The sequence below is a fragment of the Felis catus genome, chromosome A1, assembly GCF_018350175.1.
Source record: "Felis catus isolate Fca126 chromosome A1, F.catus_Fca126_mat1.0, whole genome shotgun sequence".
Lineage (NCBI taxonomy): Eukaryota > Metazoa > Chordata > Mammalia > Carnivora > Felidae > Felis > Felis catus.
Genome location: NC_058368.1, coordinates 98,312,118 through 98,334,951, shown reverse-complemented (window position 1 = coordinate 98,334,951; position 22,834 = coordinate 98,312,118). Strand labels below are relative to the sequence as shown.

At 37.4% G+C, this 22,834-nt stretch overlaps 1 protein-coding gene and 1 pseudogene across 8 annotated transcripts in view; both read right to left on the bottom strand.

Annotated features, from left to right (window-relative positions):
* PRR16 (proline rich 16) overlaps window positions 1-22,834 on the bottom strand; it is a 953,840-nt gene that overhangs the window by 605,541 nt on the left and 325,465 nt on the right. Inside the window, exon 1 of one of the 8 annotated variants that reach the window (XM_045058005.1) lies at window positions 17,261-17,392. The exons of the other annotated variants lie outside the window; for them this stretch is intronic. The gene's annotated coding sequence lies outside the window, so the exon portion shown is untranslated. Of the gene's footprint in view, window positions 1-17,260; window positions 17,393-22,834 lie in introns of those variants that run through there. 8 annotated transcript variants of the gene reach the window in all.
* Window positions 11,017-21,536, bottom strand: LOC101081518 (annotated as a pseudogene).

Sequence of the window (22,834 nt, the reverse complement as noted above, 5' to 3'; positions counted from 1 at the left end):
CTGCTCACCCACATGTCCTCTAATAAAATACTTGACTGATTAAGAGAATGGTTACCAAAAGGAACCAGATAACACGGGTCTTTAATGGATGCAGAACACTTAAAACCTGGCCATGATATTTTTGTCTTAAAGGTCCAAGGAATGTATAATGATTTTCTTCTTCATGAGTGGAAAAGCCCTCTCCATCTATCTTATAACGCCTGGGATGAGAATGGGGAGAACGGAAAAAGGAGGACACAAAAGAAGACATTGTCTGGGTGATAGAGGAGGGGGATACAGACAGAGAAAGATGGAGAGAAAAAGAGTGAGAGAAAATTCTAAGAACTTCTTAGGCTCTAGGCAATTATTTGTGATGCCCTGTGCTGCCTATAATATCAAACATCAAAATACATTCATATCCCCACTAAATACTGTTTCTACATAATTATTTAAAACTGGAGTATAGAATAAACCTTGATTTGCAAGAATAATTCATTCCGGAAATATGCTTGTAATCCAAAGCACTCGTATATCAAAGTAAATTGTGTCACTTGTGATCACATGATGTTCAGCACCACGTACCACTCGTATTGCAAGACATCTCTCATTTGTCAATTTAAAATTTATTTAAAATGTTTGCTCATCTTGCGGAACACTCACAGAACAAGTTACTTGCAATCCAAGGTTTTATTTTCTATTGCAACCAACTATTATCAGTTGCCATTGCTATGCATAGTGTGTCTTCAATATGAATTCACTTTATACATTTTTATGCATTTTTTATTATTATTTTTGAGATAGAGACAGACAGAGCATGAATAGGGGACAGACAGAGAGAAAGGGAGCCACAGAATCAGAAGCAGGCTCCAGGCTTTGAGCTGTCATCACAGAGCCCAACGCAGGGCTCAAACCCACGAAACACAAGATTGTGAGTGAGCCAAAGTCGGATGCTTAACCAAATGAGCCATAGAGGTGCCCCTGAAACCATTTTAAATGTAAAATTTTCTTTACGTACTTTGGAGCCAGTAATTTTTGGGTCTCCAGTATTTTCAGTTTCTTGAAAAGCTAGTAGGACCAAGGAACTGTGACAGTAGGAGCCAATGGAGACCATTGCCCTGCTAAGGCATAATTTTACTATTTGCCATGAGGCTACCTGTCTTTGAATTGCTCATCTTGGGGAAATGTTCAGTGCTTTGTATTAATCTTTAAAAACTTTCAGTGGAACTGAATGCATATCTTGGAATACAGTCAAGGTGTACATTTCTTAGAAGCTGTTTTAGGATACTATGTGAGCTTGAGTTTAGTTTTGCTATTTTACTCCTTGTAAGATAACAAAGGCATTTTTATCATAACAGCCTATGACTAACATGCATAACTCCCAAGTGAGTCCACCCTGACTTCCAGAGCTATCCTTACATGATTTGTTCATTTGCATATAATTCTTTCATTATTCCAAATGAATTAAAAGCACTGTCCAAGATTAGGATTAAATAAGAGAGAAAGAGAAAAATTAGGATCAATTTGGATAATAACATAGTCATCACTAATATAACAATAACATAAAATTACTCCACAGGGCCCATGGCCCTGTTGTCAGGATAAATGATTACCTTGGTTTTAAACACCAAACATCTGTCCTCAATTTTAATTTCCCCTCTCTCAAATAAGTGACAATTCTTCCATGTCTGTTACCTAACATGACAATTGTTTACCAAAATAAGAAGTCAAGGATCGCTTAAATATTCAAAGTTGGCTTTATCTTTGACCTTCCCTGACCTCACCACCAGATTCCCAGGATACAATATGCTCTTCATCTTTGCTCCTCCAGGTCCTAACAGCCACACTCCTCTCCAAACCTTTGTCTGGAGGCCCAGGTTTACTTCCTGATAAAGCCTGACAAAATAAATTCTTAATAATATACTGTTTTTTGAGAGATAATACTACTTTAAGCTAGGGTTCCTAGAAACTTAAATGTCTTCAGGGGCACACATCACAAACATATGAAGGAGGCTGGTCTAAGACAGAGATCTGAAGAGCCTAAATTCCAAATTATATTTACAACATTTAAAAACATTCTTACAGTTTAACAAAACTGCTGCATGCATCTATTTTCAGACCCTACCACAACTCTGTACACACATTCATTATGGAATATTCTCTAATACTGTAATTACTCAGTAAATAGATCAGTAGATTGAAGGATCAATACAAGGATGACAGAATGATTACATGAATGACTTTTTGTTTAAACAATTTTTCTGTTTTCTTTTTCTGAGTACAGACACTCAAAATTAAAAAGGTGAACTACTTGTTTTACCTCTGAGTGAAACTAATTCTCATTAGAAGTTTATTTCATGCCAAGACTATTGAGAACACAATAAGCATTTCACATAAAAGCAAAAGAAAATCACAAATTACCCTTTCCCAGTACTACTGCCTAAGCAAGACTGTAACTTTTCAAACTACCCCAGGTATTTCCACTAAGACCAAAGAACACGTGAAAATATGGAGCTGGAAGCATTCACTGTGACCATCAGACCAAATGTCTAATTTTATAAAAAGAAAACTGAGGCCCAGAAAATAAATACTTCTCCATCAACTGTATCAATTGAGCAGGACAAATACTAGAATTCTCTGCCTAGGATTCTTTCTAGAACTTCTCTTTAAGGAAGGAGAAGGATAATCACCTATGATGACTCGTTTTTTGTTTTTGTTTTCCATGAGAAATGACTTTCCTCAATAGTAGCATAAACACATCATGTTCTAATTAGTACAATGAATTAGATCTATATTAAGCTGCTGTCATTAAATTTTTGGAGGTCTTTGGAACTAGTTTCAGTAATTTGAGAATTACTGGATTACTTCATAGCAGACATTTATGAAAACTGTCAACTTTCACATTTTTTAATTCCCATCAAAGCCATGGTAAAGACTATCCCATTAGTGGACCGCGATGAACCACATATCCTTACATTCATTCCTTTATAGACCACTCCAGACACTGACTCTAATAATGTAGGATGCACATCGGCCAGTGGTACAGTAGCAAGCATGATGCAAACAGGGAATTTACAATTACTTTCTCACAAGGTCAGGTTATCTTTGAACTCTGTCCAAAAGCTGAACCATGCTCTAAGCATATCAAGGCTATACCATAGAAGAAAGGTAAAGAGGCCATATGGCAAAGCAATGAGACACCACACAGGTGAATGATTCCAGATTCCCAAGTCCCCAGCTGAGTCCTGTTCAAGTACCTGATGTACAATATTGTGGGAATATTGTTGTAGCTTTAAGTCACTTTAAGTTCCAAAGCGATTTATTACACAGCAATACACATATACCTACTCAAAAAAATGGGTGGAGGCATTAACTAGACAAAAGATCTAAGGCATGTAGAGTGGGGGAAGGTAAGAGGACAACCTAAATTGATGCCAAAATATGACTGATAGACACATGTTAGGATCATTAAAAGAATCTGCCTCACATAAGCACCAAGAATACAGCAAAAAGCATAACCTTATCAAACAACATAGGGGGAGATGCGAAATTTTAACAACCTTAAAATCTTGACTTCAGTGATTTTTACATTAAAGACAATAAAGATTAAATATAACAACAAACTTCCAATAACCTTCTAACAGTGTATCTTATTATCTCCCATCATACAGCTGAGGAAATGGGAATCCAAAGGGAAGAAGCAATTTGCCTCAGGTCCCTTGGGTGTTAGGGGACAGGACACCAAGACAACACAGGTGACTAGACAATGATTAGACAGCTTTCTTACTATCTGCTGGATAAATGAATGAAGGTACATCTTTCTAAATTAGTATTTCTCTTAGTAATTTTTATTCATTTTTTTCAAAGGTGTCAATATACTGTCTGAAAGGAATACTAAGTTTGGGGGGTCAGTTTAATTCAGATTATCCTATCATATTACTTTCATATTGAAACAATAGTTCAAATCACTTTTTCTATTTTTTTTTTAATGTGAAGACTTTTTTCCTTTGCGTTTCTTTACAAACAAAGTTTTATTAAGATTTTTTTTTAGAGAGGTAGAAGTTTCATAGAAAAATTGAGGGGCAGATACAGAGATTTTTCCCTGAATCCTCTGTCCCCACACATATATAGCACCCCCCATAATCAATATCCCTGAAGTGGTACATTTGTTAGAAATGATGAGCCTACATTGACACATCATAATCATCCAAAGCCAGTTCACTCTTGGTGGAATATATTCTATGGGCCTGGGACAAAGGTATAATGACATATATCCATTATTGTGGTATCATACATAGTATTTTCACTGCTCTAAAAATCCCCTGTGCCCTAGCTCTTCATCTCGCCCAGCCCTCACCATTCACCAAACTGTGGGAACCACTTATCTTTTTACTGTATCCATATTCTGTATTTTCCAGAATGTCATGTCATTTAGTTGAAATTATACAGCATATAGCCTTTTCAGCTTAGCTTCTTTCATTCTGTAATATGCACTTAAGGTATCCCCTTGTCTCTTCATAGCTAGACAACTCATTTCCTTTTAGTGCTGGAAGGTATCCCATTGCCTGGATATCTGCTTTATCAATTCACCTACCGAAGGACATCTTTGTTGCTTCCAAGTTTTGGCAGTCATGAATATAAGTGCTATTAACATCCACGTGCAGGTTTTTAGTGTGGATATAAGGTTTCAATTCCTTTCGGTAAATACCAACGAATGTGAATACTCTATCATATGGTAAGAATATGTTTAGTTTGCTAAGAAACTGCCAGCTGTCTTCCAAAGTGGCTTTACCACTTTGCATTCCAATGAGCAGTGAATGAGCATTCCTGGTGCTGCACATCCTCACCAGCATTTGGTGTTATCAGTGTACGAAATGGAAGCCATTCTAAAAGGTATATAATGGTATCTTTAATTTGCATTTCCCTGATGATATATCACATGGAACATCTTTTCATATGCTTTTTTGCCATCTGTGTATCTTCTCCCACTCAAGTACTAACCAGGCCCAACCCTGCTTAGCTTCCGAGATGATGTGAGATGAGAGTAGGCATGTTCTGGGCGATATGGCCGTAGATTGCCATCTGTGTATCTTCTTTGGTGAGATGGCTGTTATGATCTTTAGCTTCTCTTTTAATCATGTTGTTTTCTTTTTGTTCAGTTTTAAGAATTCTTTGTGTATTTTAAATAACAGCATTCATCAAATGTATCTTTTGCAAATATTTTCTATCATTCTACCATTTCTATTTCTACAATTCTACCATTCTTGTTGTCTTATTCTCTTGAAATTGCCATTCATAGAGCAGACTTTTTCATTTTAATGGCGCCCAGCTTATCAGCTATTTATTTCATGGATTATGTCTTCGGTGACATATAAAAAGTCATGACCATAACCATGGACATTTAGGTTTTCTCCTATGTCACCTTTTAAGAGTTTCATAGCTTTATGGGGGTTAATTAATGTTTATTTATTTATTTTTAAGAAAGAAAGCAAGAGACAGGGTGCCTGGGTGGCTCAGTGGGTTAAGCGCCTATCTTGATCTTGGCTCAGGTCATGACATCATGGTTCCTGAGTTCGAGTCCCACATCGTGCTCTGGGCTGGCAGCCCAGAGCCTGCTTGGGATCCTCTCTCCCCCTCTCTATGCCCCTCCCTGACTCACACTATCTCTGTCTTTGTCAAAATAAATAAATAAACTTAAAAAGAGAGAGAGAGAGCAAGAGAAGGCACAAGTTGGGGAGAGGCAGAGACAGGAAGAGAGACAATCCCAAGCAGGCTCTTCGCTGACAGCTGACATGGGGCTCAATCTCATAAACAGTGAGATCTTGACATGAGCCAAAATCAAGAGTCAGATGCTTAACTGACCGAGCTCCAAGGCCCCCCACAGTTTTGTGTTTTATAGTTATATCTGTAAATATATAAATATAACTGTAATTAAGTTAATTTTTGTGAAGGGTATAAGGTTTGTGTCCAGATTCATTTTTTGGCATGTGGTTGTCCAGTTGTTCCAGCATCGTTTGTTGAAAAGACTATCTTTACTCCATTGTATTGCCTTTTTTCCTTTGTCAAATAATAGTTAACCATCACTCCCATTTAAAATTGCACAAAAATAATAAAATACATAGGAATACACTTAACCAAAGAGATGAAAGACCTGTACTCTGAAAAATATAAAACGCTGATAAAAGCAATTGAAGACAACACAAAGTAATGGACAGACATTCCATGCTCATGGATTGGAAGAACAAATATCATTAAAATGTCTATACTACCTGCAGCAATCTACAGATTTAATCCAATGCCTATCAAAATACCAACAGCATTTTTCACAGAACTAGTACAAATAATTCTAAACTTTGCATGGAACCACAAAAGACCCCCACTAGCCAAAGACAACTTGAAAAAGAAAAATAAAACTGGAAGTATCACAATTCTGGACTTCAAGTTATATTACAAAGCTACAGTAATCAAAACAGTATGGTACTAGCACACAGACACACTGATCCAAAGAACAGAATAGAAAACCCAGAAATAAACTCCCAAGTATATTATCTATTAATCTTTGACAAAGCTGGAAAGAATATCCAATGGGAAAAGATAGTCTTTTCAACAAATGGTGCTGGGAAAACTGGACAGCTTCAGGCAAAAGAATGAAACTGGACCACATTCTTACACTATACACTCACATTAAAAAAAACAAAAACAAAAAACACCTCAAAATGGATCGAAGACCTAAATGAGTGACCTGAAACCATAAAAATCCTAGAAGAGATCACAGGCAGTAATTTCTCTGACACTGGCTGTAGCAACATTTTTCTAGATAGGTCTCCTGAGGCAAGGAAAATAAAAGCAAAATTGAACCACTGGAACTACACAAAATAAAAAGCTTATGCATAGAGAAGTAAACAATCAACAAAACTAAAAGGCAACACATGGAATGGAAGAAAATATTTGTAAAATACTTAACCAATAAAGGGTTAGTATCCAAAATATATAAAGAACTTCTGCAACTCAACACCCAAAAAACCAATGATCCAAAAAAATGAACACAACATGAATGGCTATTTCTCCAAAGATGACATGAAGATGGCCAAGAGACACATGAAAAGATGCTCAACATCAGTCATCATCAGTGAAATGCAAAATCAAAACTACATCGAGATATTACCTCATACCTGTAAGAATGGCTAAAATAAAAAACACAAGAAAGAACACATGCTCACAAGGATGTGAAGAAAAAGGAACCCTTGTGCACTGTTGGTGAAAATGCAAACTGGCGCAGCTACTCTAGAAAGCAGTATGAAGATTCTTCATAAAGTTAAAAATAAAACTACCCTATGATCCACTAATTGCACTACTGGGTGTTTACCCAAAGAATACAAAAACACTAATTCAAAACACATGCACCCCCCTGTTTACAGCAGCATTATTTAGAACAGCCAAATTATGGAAACCACCCAAGTATCTGTTGAAAGATGAATGGATAAAGAAGATGTGGTGTATATATACACAACATCAGCCATTAAAAAGAATGAAACCTTGCCATTTGCAACAATGTGGATGGAGCTAGAGAGAATCATGCTAAGCAAAGTAAGTCAGAGAAAGACAAATATCATATGATTTCACTTATATGTGGAATGTTGTGTTTTTGTTTCTTTTCTTTTCTTTCTTTTTTTTTTTTTTTTTTTGAGAAAGAGGAGGGAAGGGGAGAAGCGGAGAGAGAGGGAGAGAGAGGAAAATCCCAAAAAGAGTCTGCCCCTTGGCAGAGCAGAGCCTGAGGTGGGGCTCGAACTCACCAACCTACGAGATCATGACCTGAGCTGAAACCAAAAGTCAGATGCTTTACCAGCTGAGCCACCCAATCCCTCTAGTCATAGGTGGAATTTAAGAAATAAAACAAACAAGTAAAGGGGCAGGGGGAAGACAGAAAAAGGCAAACCAGGAAATAGAATCTTAACTACAGAGAACAAACCGATGGTTACCAGAGAGCAGGTGAATAAGGGGGATGGGTGAAATAGGTGAACGGGGTTAAGAGGACACTTATCATGATGAGCACTGAGTAATGTAGAGAATTGTTGAGTCACTATATTGTACACCTGAAACTAATATAACACTGTGTTAACTATACTGGGATTAAAATTAAAAGCTTAGTTTAAAAAGATGTAAAAAAAAAAAAAAAGATTAGTGACCATCTATTATGTGGGTTTACTTCTAGGCTCTCTCTTCTGTGATCTATTTATCTATTCTTTCATCAACACAATACTGTCTCAATGACTGTAGCTATCTAATAAATCTTATAGTGTCACTCCTGCAGCTTTGTTCTTCTCATTCCATATTATGTTGACTATACTGGATCTTTTATGGATGCTTTTCCATATAAACTTTATAATCAGTTTCTTGAGATCCAAAAAATAACTTCCTGGGATTTTAATTGGGACTGTATTGAATCTATTGATTAAATAGGGAAAAACTGACATCTTTACAACACTGAGTCTTCCTACCCATCAAAATGGATTCTTTTTATTGAATCCATCAAAATGGATTCTTTGATATCATTTTTAAGAGTTTTGTATTTTTCCTCATATAGAATCTTGTACTTTTTGTTAGATTCATACCTAAGAATTTCATTTTAGGGGCATTGTGGTTTTGGAAGTGGTATTGTGGTTTTAGTTTCAAATTCCACTTGTTCCTTGCTGGTATGTAATACAAGAGTTGACTTTTGTATATTAACCTCGTATCCTAAAGCTTTGCTGTAATCACTTACTAGTTCCTGTAGTTTCACCAGTTCTTTCAGATACTCTACATAAAGAAGCACGTCATCTTTGAACAAAGATAAATCAATCTGTTGAGAGAGATTTGAGTTGAATATGAAGCTGTACTTCGGTAGGGCAAGGCTCTAAGTGACCAAGCCAAGAGCACATACTGGGAAAAGCCTACCTATGAAAGCATGCAAAGGGCTCTGAAAAAGTACAAGAGCAATAATGCAAAGGATTAGGAAGGACCCTGCTGAACACTCAGGCATTTACAAGAGAGCTTTAGGAACCACACTGCATATGTAAATCTAATATAGCCCCAGTTAAAGAGTATTTTAGATCCTTCATAAAGCTTTAAAACAACCCTGAAAAGGCACTGATATGCAAGCAAATTAACTGCTAGCAGAAACAACACCCAAAAAGTCATTAAAATACGAAAAAAAATCTAGAAGCTCAACAAAATAAGACTGATAATGTTCCATATAAACAAAAATTACCAGAACAAAGAAGAAAAATGATGCCTTTAACCAGAAGATAAATCCATGAGTAGCAACAAACCTAGAAATCACAGACACAGGAAATTTGTGCTTAACCCTTCCTTTGAGTTATTCTTTATATTTTTAGTTATTATTTATATTTTTCATTCTAATATTTTATTATATTCAGTTTTCTGCCAAAGTCACCCAACTTGTCTTTAATTCCTTATATTTTTAATCATAATTATTTTACCATTACACCTGATAATTTGATGATCTGGATTCCCTTTGAATGTTTCTATAGTCACTTTTTGCTCCTGGGCTTTTGATCATCTCTGTTTCTGAACACCTGATTGTTTTTGATGTAGTGTTGAACAGTGTATACAAAAATTATAGACATATTTTTCAGACGATGGAAGATGTTCTTGCTGGCCAAGATTTACACTGCTTTCTGCCATGCAGGCCAGAGACCTGTAACACTGGGGACTATTAGCATAGTTTCTGATTAGACTTAGTCCTAGGACACAGCCTTATGGAATCTCCTTCAGAAAACTGTGGCATTTACCAAGACAACTCCTCCTTGGCTCTCTCTAAATTCAATTTATTGTCTTCTAACCTCCTTGAAGTTGCTCAAAGTTCTGCTCTGCTTCTCAGTCTGTCATCTACTGATAATTCTATGAAAACAGCCATTTAAGTGCCTTAGAGAAGAAATCAGTAACCTTTATCTGTAAATGGCTAGATAGTAATACATTTCAGACTTTGAAGACCAAGAGTAGAACTTGAGTATATTGTATAGGTAAATATGTAACAAGAAAGAAATCCCCTACCCTGTCCTGATTCCTAGGGAGGGCCATCCTGGGTTGTTAGCACACTTTAGGCCCAACCACCATATAGAAGAGGCATTCTCCAGATGAAAAGTGACCTTCCTGGTGGACTACACAGGGAGAATAAGCTGCAAGGGCCCGAAAGTCAGTATTCGTCTCTGCCTCCCTGAAATTGAGAACCCCATTCTCTCCCCTTAGAGAGCCAAGCCATGTCCACTTGAGCAGCTGGCCAGAGTGGAGCCAATTCATGGAGCTCAGGTTCTAGGTTCCTGGCAGTTGCCAAAAGCAGAGTTCTCAACTTTTAAGTCAAGACCAACATGAGCCATGGACAATGGCAACCCACCGTTATTGGCTGGGGAGGCAGGGCTGGGAATGAAACGAGGAGTGGAGGAAGATGTCTTAGCCTGGTCTCTATGGTTCACAGCGCCAATCTGCTCAAGAGTACTTGAAAGCCACACAAAAATTCAGCAAACTAGAACAGGTAACAGTTTGCCAACCCTCGCTTAAAAGTAAACAATGACTCCTGATACCAGACTATCTACTCTATGCCCTTTTTTCAAGATTTTAATTCATAAAATTCTTTTTTTTTTTAAGAAAAACACTTTACTAAAATCCAGTGGGAAGATAAATTGTAGAAACTGCATACAACATAAAACATCCAGTTACAAAGCTGCAATCTTGATAAACAACCAGCCACAGACATACTACCGAGCTATCAGTCCCAAATCCCCTCATTTGTATTGGAGAGGCTGGTTCAGCAGAGGTTCAATTGGGTCAAATTTGGTTTCCTGATTCTTTTTTTTTTTCTAATCGTTGATTTTTCATAGAGAGAGAATGTGCATGCCTTAATGGGGCAGAGAGACAGGGAAACAGAGGATCCAAATCCAGCTCCACACTGGCAGTATAGAGCCCAATGTGAGGCTCAAACTCACCAACCATGAGATCATGACCTGAGCCGAAGTTGAATGCTTAACCAACTGAGCCACCCAGGTGCCCTGGTTTCCTGATTCTTCAGGGCTGGTCAAATGAGTTTGCATGGCATGGTTCCAAGCAAACACAAAATGACCCTTCTGAAACCATCAAGGGTTCTGTGTTTTGTTTAGTAGTGAGGATTTATTTGTACTCCTGACTCTGACCTATCCCTCAGGTACCCTGGAATTTGTGATTTCTCTAGTTCTTCTGGCCGCTGATGGCCCAAGTAAGACTGTGGTGCCAGAACAACAGCTCTCCTGGTCTGTGGACATAAGCAGTAACTTCTCATGGGGGAAAGGACAGGCTGAGCAGTCTACCACAAGGACCTCCTGAGTGGCCAAAGACCCTGTGGCATTGACACAGGGCCATGGGGTAGAGGGCATGGCAGGCAAAGGTGCTACTCTGCAGCAGGTGCAGTGGCGTGTCGAGATTTGGACATGAGGAGCACATGAGAGAAGAGGAAGAACATTTTGGCAAAGTTCCCCATGGGAGGCACTATCAACAGCCAAGCATGGAGTAGGAACCAGCGACCTGAGGTAAGCCCCTCTTCCTGGCAGTCACTGGCCAAACTAGAGGTGCTGCTCATTCTTCTGTTTCTGACCAAAGCTGTGGATTTTCTGCACAGTTTCAGTGAGCCAGGCAACCCTGGTGAGTCCCTTGGTGGTCAGGGCTATTGGGACCTGTGTTTTCAGCCAAAGCCATGACAAGAATCTCCTGCTGCTGGAGCCTCTGCAGAGGCTGAGGGAGCAGGTCCTGAAGATGAAGGCTCACAAATTCAGGGCTGACTTCCTGAAGTCACACAAATCTCCAGAAACATTTTTCTCTAAGTTGTTCTTGCAGGGTGGTCCAGGACCTCTACATGTTGGCAGCAAATTGAGAGTAGAGCTCTAGGTGGGGGCAGAAGCCTTCCAGCCCCTGTCCTCAGTGCCCTACTTTGGAGGTAGGGAAGCAGCTCTTGGCTGGTGTCATAAATGAGTTCCCAGGTCCCAGAGAGGGCCTGGTGCTTTGCTAGTTGTAGAGTGCCCTTGGCTCTTGGAATTCCCATGAAATACATGGCCACCACCAGCTCTGGCTGTTCCTGGTAGCACCCTCAGTCTCCATCAGCTCTCAGGCAGTGCAGGCACATTTCGGCTCCCAAGCGCACACTGCTATAGCACCTGGCCTCTCCTGCTGGGCTGAGGGGTCAGTGCTCTAATCCAGAAACTCTTGCTGCCTAGATAGCTTTCTCACTTCTAAACATTTTTTTTAAACGTGTGTGCAGATTTTTCTCAGTAGATTTAGTCTAAAACAGAGTTTCTCAATCTCAGCACTCTTGACATTTTGGGTCAGACACTTCATCGTGGAGGACAGTCGGATGCACTACAGGATGGCAGCAGCTTGCCCACCTCTATCCACTGGGCGCCAGTATCACTTCCCCAGTTCTGACGAGCAAAAATGTCTCCAGACATTGCCAAATATCCCCTCGGGAGACTATTGCCCCACTTCGGAACTACTGGTAAAAAATAACTACTTTTGCATTACCAGAAGAGGAAACTGAACATATTTAAACTCCTTGAATTCTGGTTATTTTTATGCAAAAAATAAAATACAGCATTATAAGGATTATATAACCTAGAAAACGCTCGACTTAGTGTTTCATATATAAGAAACTATTTTGGGGAGCCAGACATGTGCCTAAAGATATAAAGATAGTTAATAATATATTTAGGATGGGTCAGTAAATAATAATTATTAAATGTGTCCATAACCCATGCTTGTTAATAATTTGAATCTATTACATGTTTATGAAGTTACCGGGGTTTTTCTCAACTTATTTTACATTTATTATCCATTTCACCCTCAGAATAATCCAAGGAGATAGGTACATTGTTGTTCTCATCTTTAACATGTAGAAAATGAGGTGCAGAGATGTTAAGTAACTTGCCCAGTATTGACAGGAGATAAGTGACAGCACCAGAATTCCAACTGAAGCCTTCAGTCTCTAGAGACTCAGCTTTCATAGTTTGCTATTTTTAAAAGAATGAAGCTTAATAATAAAAATGTGCTTTGAATTCCTGGTTGCAAGGATTTCTGGATGTGATGGATTTTATTGAATTAGTCACTGTGTTTCTCTTCGGGGTTCTTTTAATGCTTGCTCATAGCTCTTTTAAAAAGGATGAAGACTGAGTTCATTTAAGACCATTTTGTTCAGTACTTAAATAAGCTGAATGATGTTCATAATAATGAGATTTTGGATTATATGTGCAAAGATTTAAAATGTCCCAGGAGGAATTTAGTATAGAATTCATAAAATATTTCTTGACAGCTAGAGTTCTTAAGCACAATTGTGGCCAAAAAGTAATAGAATATCAAAAAGTGGAAAAATAAAAAACAGCTAACAATATGACTGCTATAATTTACCAGCATAACTTCCTAATGGGATTCAGGTCATAAATTCAATTTCCAGGTGAAAAGTCACTATTAAAAGTTGTTGAGAACAAAGCCAAGATTATTAGGATGATATAGAATGGGTAGAGATAAAGGAGAAGAGCAGACATGTTTAAGTAATATCCTCTGTTCTAAAAATCAACTGTTATTAGTTATGCATTAATATGTAAAGAAGTATAAGGTGTGCATACTACTACACAATTTGGACCTCGGAATTTCAAATAAATAATCATGTACCTGAGGTGAAGCAGGGAAGATATGATGCAAGAAGGAGAGATATTTTACTAGTGGGCAGGCAAGGACATGGGCATATTTAAATTTGGTAAGCAGAAAGAAATCTTTATTAGCGCTTATACAGTTAGAACTAGGTATGTCCAAGTACACATGCACACATGTTTACATATATATTCAAACACATTTTTGTCTGATCTAGTTTATTACCTGTTTGTTTTGTTTTGTTTTTAATGTTATTTCTTTTCAGAGAGGAGAGAAGAGGAGAGAGAGAGAGAGAGAGAGAGAGAGAGAGAGAGAGAGAGAGAATCCCAACCATGCTTCACACTCAGCATGGAGCCTGACATGGGCTTGATCCCATGAAACCATGAAATCATGACCTGAGCCAAAATCAAGAATCAGACACTTAATTACCTGAGTCACCCAGGCTCTCTGTTTATTATGCCCTAAAGATGCACTCAACAAGCCCAGACAGATTTGTCTTTCTAAGAACAGTAGTATAGTTATGGTATTAACATAATCTATTCCCCTAAATTACACATAGAGAGTGATTCCAGAACCCAAATGTGGGTCATTCATGTTTAACTTGGAAAAACTTTATGTCATACTCAAATAGCATATAAGATGCTATTAGGTCATGTTCGCATTAATAAATTATTATTTTATATCTCTATGTTAAACACATAGAGAAAGATAATTAAAGGAAGGAGCCTAGATTTTAAGAAATAAAATTATTTAGGGTTTCCCCAAAGCTTTGTAGCCTATGTAGAATCATGACAATATAATTTGACATTGGTCCTAGCCATGATGGTATGACCAGTACTAGCCTAGCTCTTCAAAAATAAAACAGAAAGTTTAATGAGGCAATTGTTTGCCAAAAGTGGACAAAAGGGACAAAGGATTGCAGGTTTTGAGAGTCTGGGAATACATGGAGTAAGACCCACAACATCCGTGGCTTAGTGTGTACAGACACTTTCTAGAACACAGGAAAGCCAGGGACAAACAGAGCACGATAGTCTTTCTAAACTGAGGAAATACAGATTGGCGATATAAATCATTAAACTGACTGGAGGTTGCGGATTAGGATAGAAAACAAAAGGGAGCTGAAGAGAAGACAACTCCCAGAATCTACATGGAGTTCCTCTTACTTTGCTGATCAAATACTATGCTGTGTGTATTGTGAGTGAGACTCTGGAAGGTCTGGAAGAGAACAGATGCTAGCCGTAAGCTAACTGGACATTGTAGCACCTGTGCTGTCTAGGAGACACAGAGGTCCAGCAAGAACGGAAAGTCTCTGCTGAACACTTGGTACTTTGCCTGACTCCCAGGAAGTCACTTACTGATCCTAGAATAATATGTAATACAGACTCACTCACTCTAACAAAGCTTTTTATAAGCATGGTTACCAGTAAGGGAATGCTTGCAAGAATGAAACTAAGCACTTCCCAGAGAAAGGCAACAGAAACTGACCACAAGAAAGCCTAGATGTTGGAATCAGTAGATGAGGTGCGTATGTATTTACATATGTCCAGAGACTTAAATGAATGTGTGTTCATAATAAATAAACAGATGAACCTGAAAAGTAAAATATTTGAATTTTTTTAATGTTTATTTATTTTTGAGAGAGAGAGAGACAGACAGAGTGTGAACAGGGGAGGGGCAGAGAGAGGGAGACACAGAATCGGAAGCAGGCTCCAGGCTCTGAGCTGTCAGCACAGAGCCCGACACGGGGCTCGAATTCATGGACCATGAGATATGACCTGAACTGAAGTCAGATGTTAACCAACTGAGCCACCCAGGCACCCTGAAAAGTAAAATATTTTAAAAGCAAAAGGGGGTGAGTGAATGGGTTAACAACAGCTTGGAAACAACAGAAGAAAAAGAAAAAAATAGAGACTCAAAGATGCATGAGTCAAAATTAAGTGGTAAAACATAAACATAAATGGTAAAATAGAAATATAAGTATAAAACATTAAATATATATAAATATAAATATTAATATTAATATTAATATTAATATTAATATTAATATTAATGGTCCCAGATAGAAGGACAAGGGAAAAGAAAAAATTCTTGAAGAAATGAGGGCTCAAACTCACCATAATTTGGTAAAAAAAATAAATAAATAAATACCAAGATCCAGGAAGGCCAGCAAATCTCAGAAAGAATGTATAGAAATAAAACACATTTGGATACGTTACCTTCTAACAGCTGAAAATGATAAATCAAGGTAAAATCTTGAGAGCAGCAAGAAAAACAACACATGCGAGAGCAATGAAACAAATGACAATTGACTTTTATTAATGTTTACTTATTTATTTTTGAGAGGAAGAGAGAGAGAGAGAGAAGAGAGGAGGGGCAGAGGGAGAGGGAGAGGGAGAGAGAAAATCCAAAGCAGTCTCTGCACCCTCAGCACAGAGCCCAACTTGGGACTCGAACTCACGAACCATGAGACAAAATCAAGAGTCAGATGCTTAACCAACTGAGCCAACCAGGTGCCCCCAAGTGATGACTGATTTCTAATCAGGCAGTGCAGACCAAAAAGAACATAATCTTAATAGTTAAAAAAAAAAAAAAACTTGTCAACTCAGACATTTATATCAAGTGAAAATATGCTTCAAATATGAATGTGATAAGAAAAAAATTTTTAGATAAAAAAAAAAACATGAAGCAAATTCATGTTATTCAAACTGAAGGAAAGTGACCAATATGGCAACTTCAATATACAGGAAGAGACAAAGAACAACAGAGATATAAATATCTGGGAGTGCCTGGGTGGCTCAGTGGATTAAGCGTCACACTCTTAACTATTCTTACATGACAGTCCAGATGGCGGCATTTCCAAACCTTAAGCTGTTAACATCCTTCTACTCTCTGAACCTTGAGTCTCAGGGCTTCCTATCCTTATGCATCATAATAATCAACTCCCCTTTATGCAGCATTCTCCTTCTCAAGGAAGAAAATACAGTCCCAAAGTTCCCAGCACAAGTGTGACTACATCTCTTTGGCCAAAACGTGGCTACACACCCACCCTAGACTGAACGTTGGCAAAGGAGAACAGGCCACCAATATTAGACCTGACCTGTCATGATTTAGACATTGGGCATTTTACTGTTGCTCAACCATGGGTCTATTAGTTAAAAAAAAAAAAAAAAAAAAAAAAAAAAAAAAAAAAAAAACAGGGGGTGGGGAGCACTGGCTATTGAATAGACAACCAGTAGAATGTACCACATTTGGTAAGACAAAATTAATCTGGAATTAGTGTACAGAATGGATGAGGGAGTGAGTTATAAAGGGAGGTATTAAATAAAGGGAGCGATGGACAGAGCATATGGAGGCAGATCATTAACCAGAGCACTGCCAGTAAGAGACTGCCTCAACAGTGCATGAATATAACCTTGGAAGACATAAACTACCATCTAATGTGAAGTTATAAAAAAGAGAACGCGAGAGATCCTATTTGGTTTGTACTCTGTGTTACCAGATTGTTTAATTGCTTTAATTTCTTCATATCCCCAGGAGACCACTTAGAATTGTCTCATGTGTCTCCCAATTTAATTTCTATCGAATACTTTTAAACCTCCTTCCTATACTCTTCACCTACCCTATGGCTTTTCTGGCAAAGGAGTACTGGCAGTCTTGCTGCTATCTTTTACTTATTAAAATGTCTTCGTTTGCACCAGCCTAATGCAGCATTCAGCACTTGGCATGCTGCCATGTTGGTTATTCCTTTTAGCTTGGGTTTTCAATTCCTGTTTTAAAAGAACATAACACCCAGTGGGCAATATGGAGATTAGAAGCAGCAAATGACATGACAAGGGCAAAAAACATATGTTATAAACATTATACATTTCCCTACAAGGGTGGGTATAAGTGGTAGCAAAGTAAACACAGACAATAAACACTCTGCTTCATTATGCTTTCTTTGTCGCATACATTTTATTTATTTATTTATTTATTTATTTATTTATTTATTTATTTTTTTTTTTATTTATCTATTTATTTAAATTCAACTTAGTTAACATTCCATGTAGTATTGGTTTCAGGAGTAGATTCATCACTTACCCAAAACACCCAATGTTCATCCCAACAAGTGCCTTCCTTAATGCCCATCACCCACCTAGCTCATACATTTTTTTTTTAAATTTTTAATTAGGCTCCATGTCCAGCCCAGAGCCCGACATGGGGCTTAAACTCACAACCCTGACAACAAGAACTGAGCTGAGATCAAGAGTCAGATGCTTCATCGACGGAGCCAAGTAGTCAACTCCATACATTTTTTTTTTAATCCATAATCATGGCTTGTGCCTAGGTCCTTCCTGTCTATTGTCAACCCACAGAGCTATAATACAGAGAACAATACTCAAACAGGACACCTGAAGTTTTCTAATCAAATGGGAATAAGACTTCTGGAACCAGTGCTTACCAATTTATCCAGAAATCTCACTATGTCTACACTGCAGCAGAATCAGTCCATTTATTTTGCACACAGTGCTACGTGTGGTCAAGTACAGCTTCCTAAAACAAAAGCCATCTCTGAACAAAACTTGATTCATAGGAGTAATCAGATTTCACCATTAAATTTATTGAGCATGTAATTTATAGGCACAAACCACAGCCAATATTGTAGGTGTGGCAAATAATTTTTAAAAATCAAAAATTAACGACCAGAGATTAAAACATACAATGGTAGCAGACACATTCTGATAAATCATAACATACATTTCTCAGTTGACATTAAGTGCTCACTTATACTTTAAAGCAATACCTGCTCTGCTTTTTTCTTTTTTTTTTTTTAACTGAAAAGTTTCTTCTTAACTTCATGACAAGGGAGACTTACCAAACCCTTCCTATCTACTCTGGAACGTTAACTTCAAAGAAAGGGAACAAATTCTAGGTTGGTAATGATCAGCTCTTCAATGTCCTTATGCTTAAAAAAATACAGTAATGCTTAAAAAAATAAATAAATAAAAATAAAAACAAAAACAAAAAAAATAACTTAGGTTCATTGTTGAAGTCTCTTCCAATTGTATTAAGAAATAGGTATCTGGGGCGCCTGGGTGGCTCAGTTGGATGAGCCTCCGACTTCGGCTCAGGTCATGATCCCGCATCCCGTGAGTTCGAGCCCCACGTCAGGCTCTGTGCTAACAGCTCAGAGCCTGAAGCCTGCTTCAGATTCTGTGTCTCCCTCTCTCTTCCCCTTCCCCGCTCATGCTCTGTCTCTCTCTGTCTCTCAAAGATTAATAAACGTTAAAAAAAATTTTTTTTAAAGAAATAGGTATCTCATTTCTTTATTTTCCTCAGACCATAGTAATGAGCTCTGAAAAAATTTATAACAAATATTAACTCAAAATATAAATTCTTGCATAAAGATAGACTAACATACTTAATATAATCATTTTTTTTGCTACATGACTTTATATATATTCAATCTACATTTTATATGATTTTAATATATTTTTTAATGTTTTACTTCTACAAATTGGAAGATACTATGTCCCAAGTTGCTGTACTGATTAATTTTTCTTCCAACAAATGGAAAAGAGAAGATGGAGAGTAAAATATGTCTTACAGCCATGTAGCCACTTTAGCCATATTCTGGGTGAAATAATGTGCCTTTTTAAAAGCAGTACTAATGATCAATATGGGGGTTTTGTACATTATCAATAGGGTGGTAACCCGAAGCTTTCATCAATTTACCTTTTCCTGATTCCAATTACAATACAAAAATATACATAATGTACTAATTCAAAAGCTCTCCATGCCAACAAAAAATATCGATGTCTAAATACACAGCACCAAGACTAAACACCTAACACCGACTAAAGGTTAAAGAGGTATCTTTTGTTTTTCCCTGTTGACAAAAGACCCCATCTGCTGGTTTCTATCATCAAAACAGCTTCCAGACAATTCATTAGGAAAACTAAATACTTACCAACCCATACTACTTTTGTACACAGATATATTGACTCCTCCTCCTGCACCGTGTCCCTGGACACCTAAACATTATTGAAGTCCTTTATATTATGCATGTTTAAACAAAGGTATGTACGAGTCTAAGAATTTCCCAAAAGAATTCACAAACCATTTCAGTGCAGCACTTAAAGTAAAATGGAAGAGCAATAAAAAGATTTTAGCCATGTGATCTTGTGAGCCTCACAGGAAAGGAGGAAGTTTCAACAGGAAGTGACTTAGACACTGCGAGTTTATTCTTCCTCCCTATGTACCATATTTCATATTCTGGAAAAGAAGCATCAACTTCAAATATAAATACTATATATATATATATATATATATATATATACACACACACACACACACACACACACTATATATATATACACATATATATATAACTTCAAATATAAATATTATATATACATATATATGTATGTACTATAAGTACTAAAATAAATTTCATGTTAAATAAAAATGTTAGATCACTTCAAAACAACTCAGAACTCAGGGGAGATGATGCACAATAGAGCATACTTCTACTCACATTGTTTATTCCTTTAAGACATATTTATTGTGCCACAAACACTGAAAACTCTAGAGGCCTAGGGAGAATATACGACGAAGAGGCATGATAATTGCTCTCCAAGGACTCTTCACTTTGCCTTCAATTTTATACAGACCTCTTTCACACATTCTTAAGGTTTGCAACTTGAAGTTCTTGAAGCACTAGCCAAAATGTTGTCTTTATTAGCAGAAAAATATTATTGTAGCCAAAAAGTTAAAATTATGAATTTTTTTAAATGATCTATTTCCCCTTCTTGAGTGACCAGAGAATAAGGAATCAATTTGTTAATTCCTTTTGCAGTTTCCAGAAGCCCCCCAAATTATCTTCTCAATTCTAATTCTACTTTTGTGATGGTTCTTTTTAAACTCCTACTTCAGCTTCACTACACCAAACACACTCCTCCAGTGTTGCTGTCTCACGGCTCAAGACGGATTTTCTACACTTTTCCTTTGAACAAGTTCCGGAAATTCAGAGGGCTCATGATCTTAAATCAAGTAACTATCCCCATGGCTGTGGTGTTGGAAAGCAAGACAATCACTTTCTAGGAACTTGCTTTTTGTCACTTTCACAATTACCTAGTCTTTGTTTATCTGAAGAAAGTTGAGGGGCTCCTGGGCGGTGCAGTCGGTTGAGCTTCTGACTCTTGTTAACGGTTCAGGTCGTGATCTCACAGTCATGAGATTAAGCCCCGTGTCAGGCTCTGCAATGAACATGCAGCCTGCTTGGGATTCTCTCTCTCTCTCCCCCCTCCTCTGTTCATGCTCTCTTTCTCAAAATAAATAAACACTTAAAAAATAAAATAAATTAGTAAGTTGTGTAAGAGACTTCAGATGCCTAAATGTCAGACGTGGTCCTTTTTTACAGAGAAAATAAAGAGTATTTCAGTAGAATGATCATCTACTTTATGCAGAAACTAAGCAAACACATGAAGTTCTTGTAAGCAAGTGAGGGAGTGAGGTTTCACTGGTAAATAAAATTATTTCAAATTGCTCAGATTTATTTTAAGTCAGCTTTGGAATCATTTAAAAATCATAACATATGCAAGTCCTGCGCTAGTCCAGCTGCTTAATTTTCCAGGATTATTTATAAATCACTTTTGTTCAATAAGTAAAATTACCTTCCCTGCTAAATTTGAATTACCAGACACTTCCAAAATATTTCTCAAACCAGCAACTGTTTTCTCATTCGCTACTTGGCATGTCTTCAACAACTTATTTAACACTTGTAGCAGTGTCTCAAAGATCTGATCCATCGTGCTGGAGTGATTTGTTTTCCCACTGCAGCATCGTTTGATTTCCAACAGACAGTATTTCTGCAAATAAGCTTCAGAAGTGTGAAGCGCCTCCATCACAGTCATGCACAAATGTGCCCAAACCTAACAGGCATGAAATAGTTAAATGGCAAAGCCCTAAGCAGCTGCAGCCAACAGCGACACATGATACGGTCCAAGAAATAACCTGAGAGACACTCCTTTGATTAATGCACTGAAAGATACTGAAATAGTTGTTCTCTTTCTGCCAAAAGCCAGAATGGTTTAAGACTGTTGGTCAAACTGAAATGATCATAAGAATCACCTAGGCAGCATTTTAAATCTAGAGATTCTTGGGTTCCATGCCCGGCAATTTTGTTCAGTAGCATTGGGAGCAGGGGGAAATCACTATTTTTTTTTTAAGTGCCCCAGTTAGGAAACTTTCTCCAGTCCTCTGCTCAGGCAGGATTAGAATAAATGATAGAACCATACATCAATACCAAGTGTTCTATATAAATACCAATTGTATTTTGATATATTTACTTTCAGAAATCATTCATGTATATACATACACTCAGTTTAGTGATCTTGGCTACAGTTCATTTAATTATGTGTCTAGAAATATTTTTTTTTAATTGGACACTTTTAGATATTCTTGCACAGAAATTTCTGAACTCAGTGGACCCAAATGATCAATATTCTCACGCATGAGTAAGTAGATCCTGTAATCAGCAACCCTTACAGAAAAAGACAGAAACAAAGTCTATTTGGATTTTAATTTCCTTCATGTGAAATGTGATGAAAGAACCATCTGGAACCATGTGACCATATGGAAACCACTGATCTATACCTCTCCTTCTTCCTGCCCCTCACCATCCCTTCTAAGGAGAGGAACAGCATTCCCAGGAAACTGTACTAGGCCATTTTTCAAAGAGGAAAGTGCTATCACTCCCCTACCTTCTAAATTCATATGGATAAATGCCATAGCATCTAGGAGCAGGAAGAGCCAAAGTTGTATATATGTGGGAGGCAAATCTACATTCTCTAGAGGCTATGTAAGGGGTGGTTAGAGCCTACTCTAGACCTGTGTCCAATCCTCATGATGACACTTATACACTTTCTACTTTGTCTATGTATTTAACCTCTCTTTGCTTTACTCTCCTGATCTGGAAAAATGGGGTACACTTTATTTTTTTTTTCTTATTTATTTATTTATTTATTTATTTATTTATTTATTTATTTATTTATTTATTTTTATTTTTTTATATGAAATTTATTGACAAATTAGTTTCCATACAACACCCAGTGCTCATCCCAAAAGGTGCCCTCCTCAATACCCATCACCCACCCTCTCCTCCCTCCCACCCCCCATCAACCCTCAGTTTGTTCTCAGTTTTTAAGAGTCT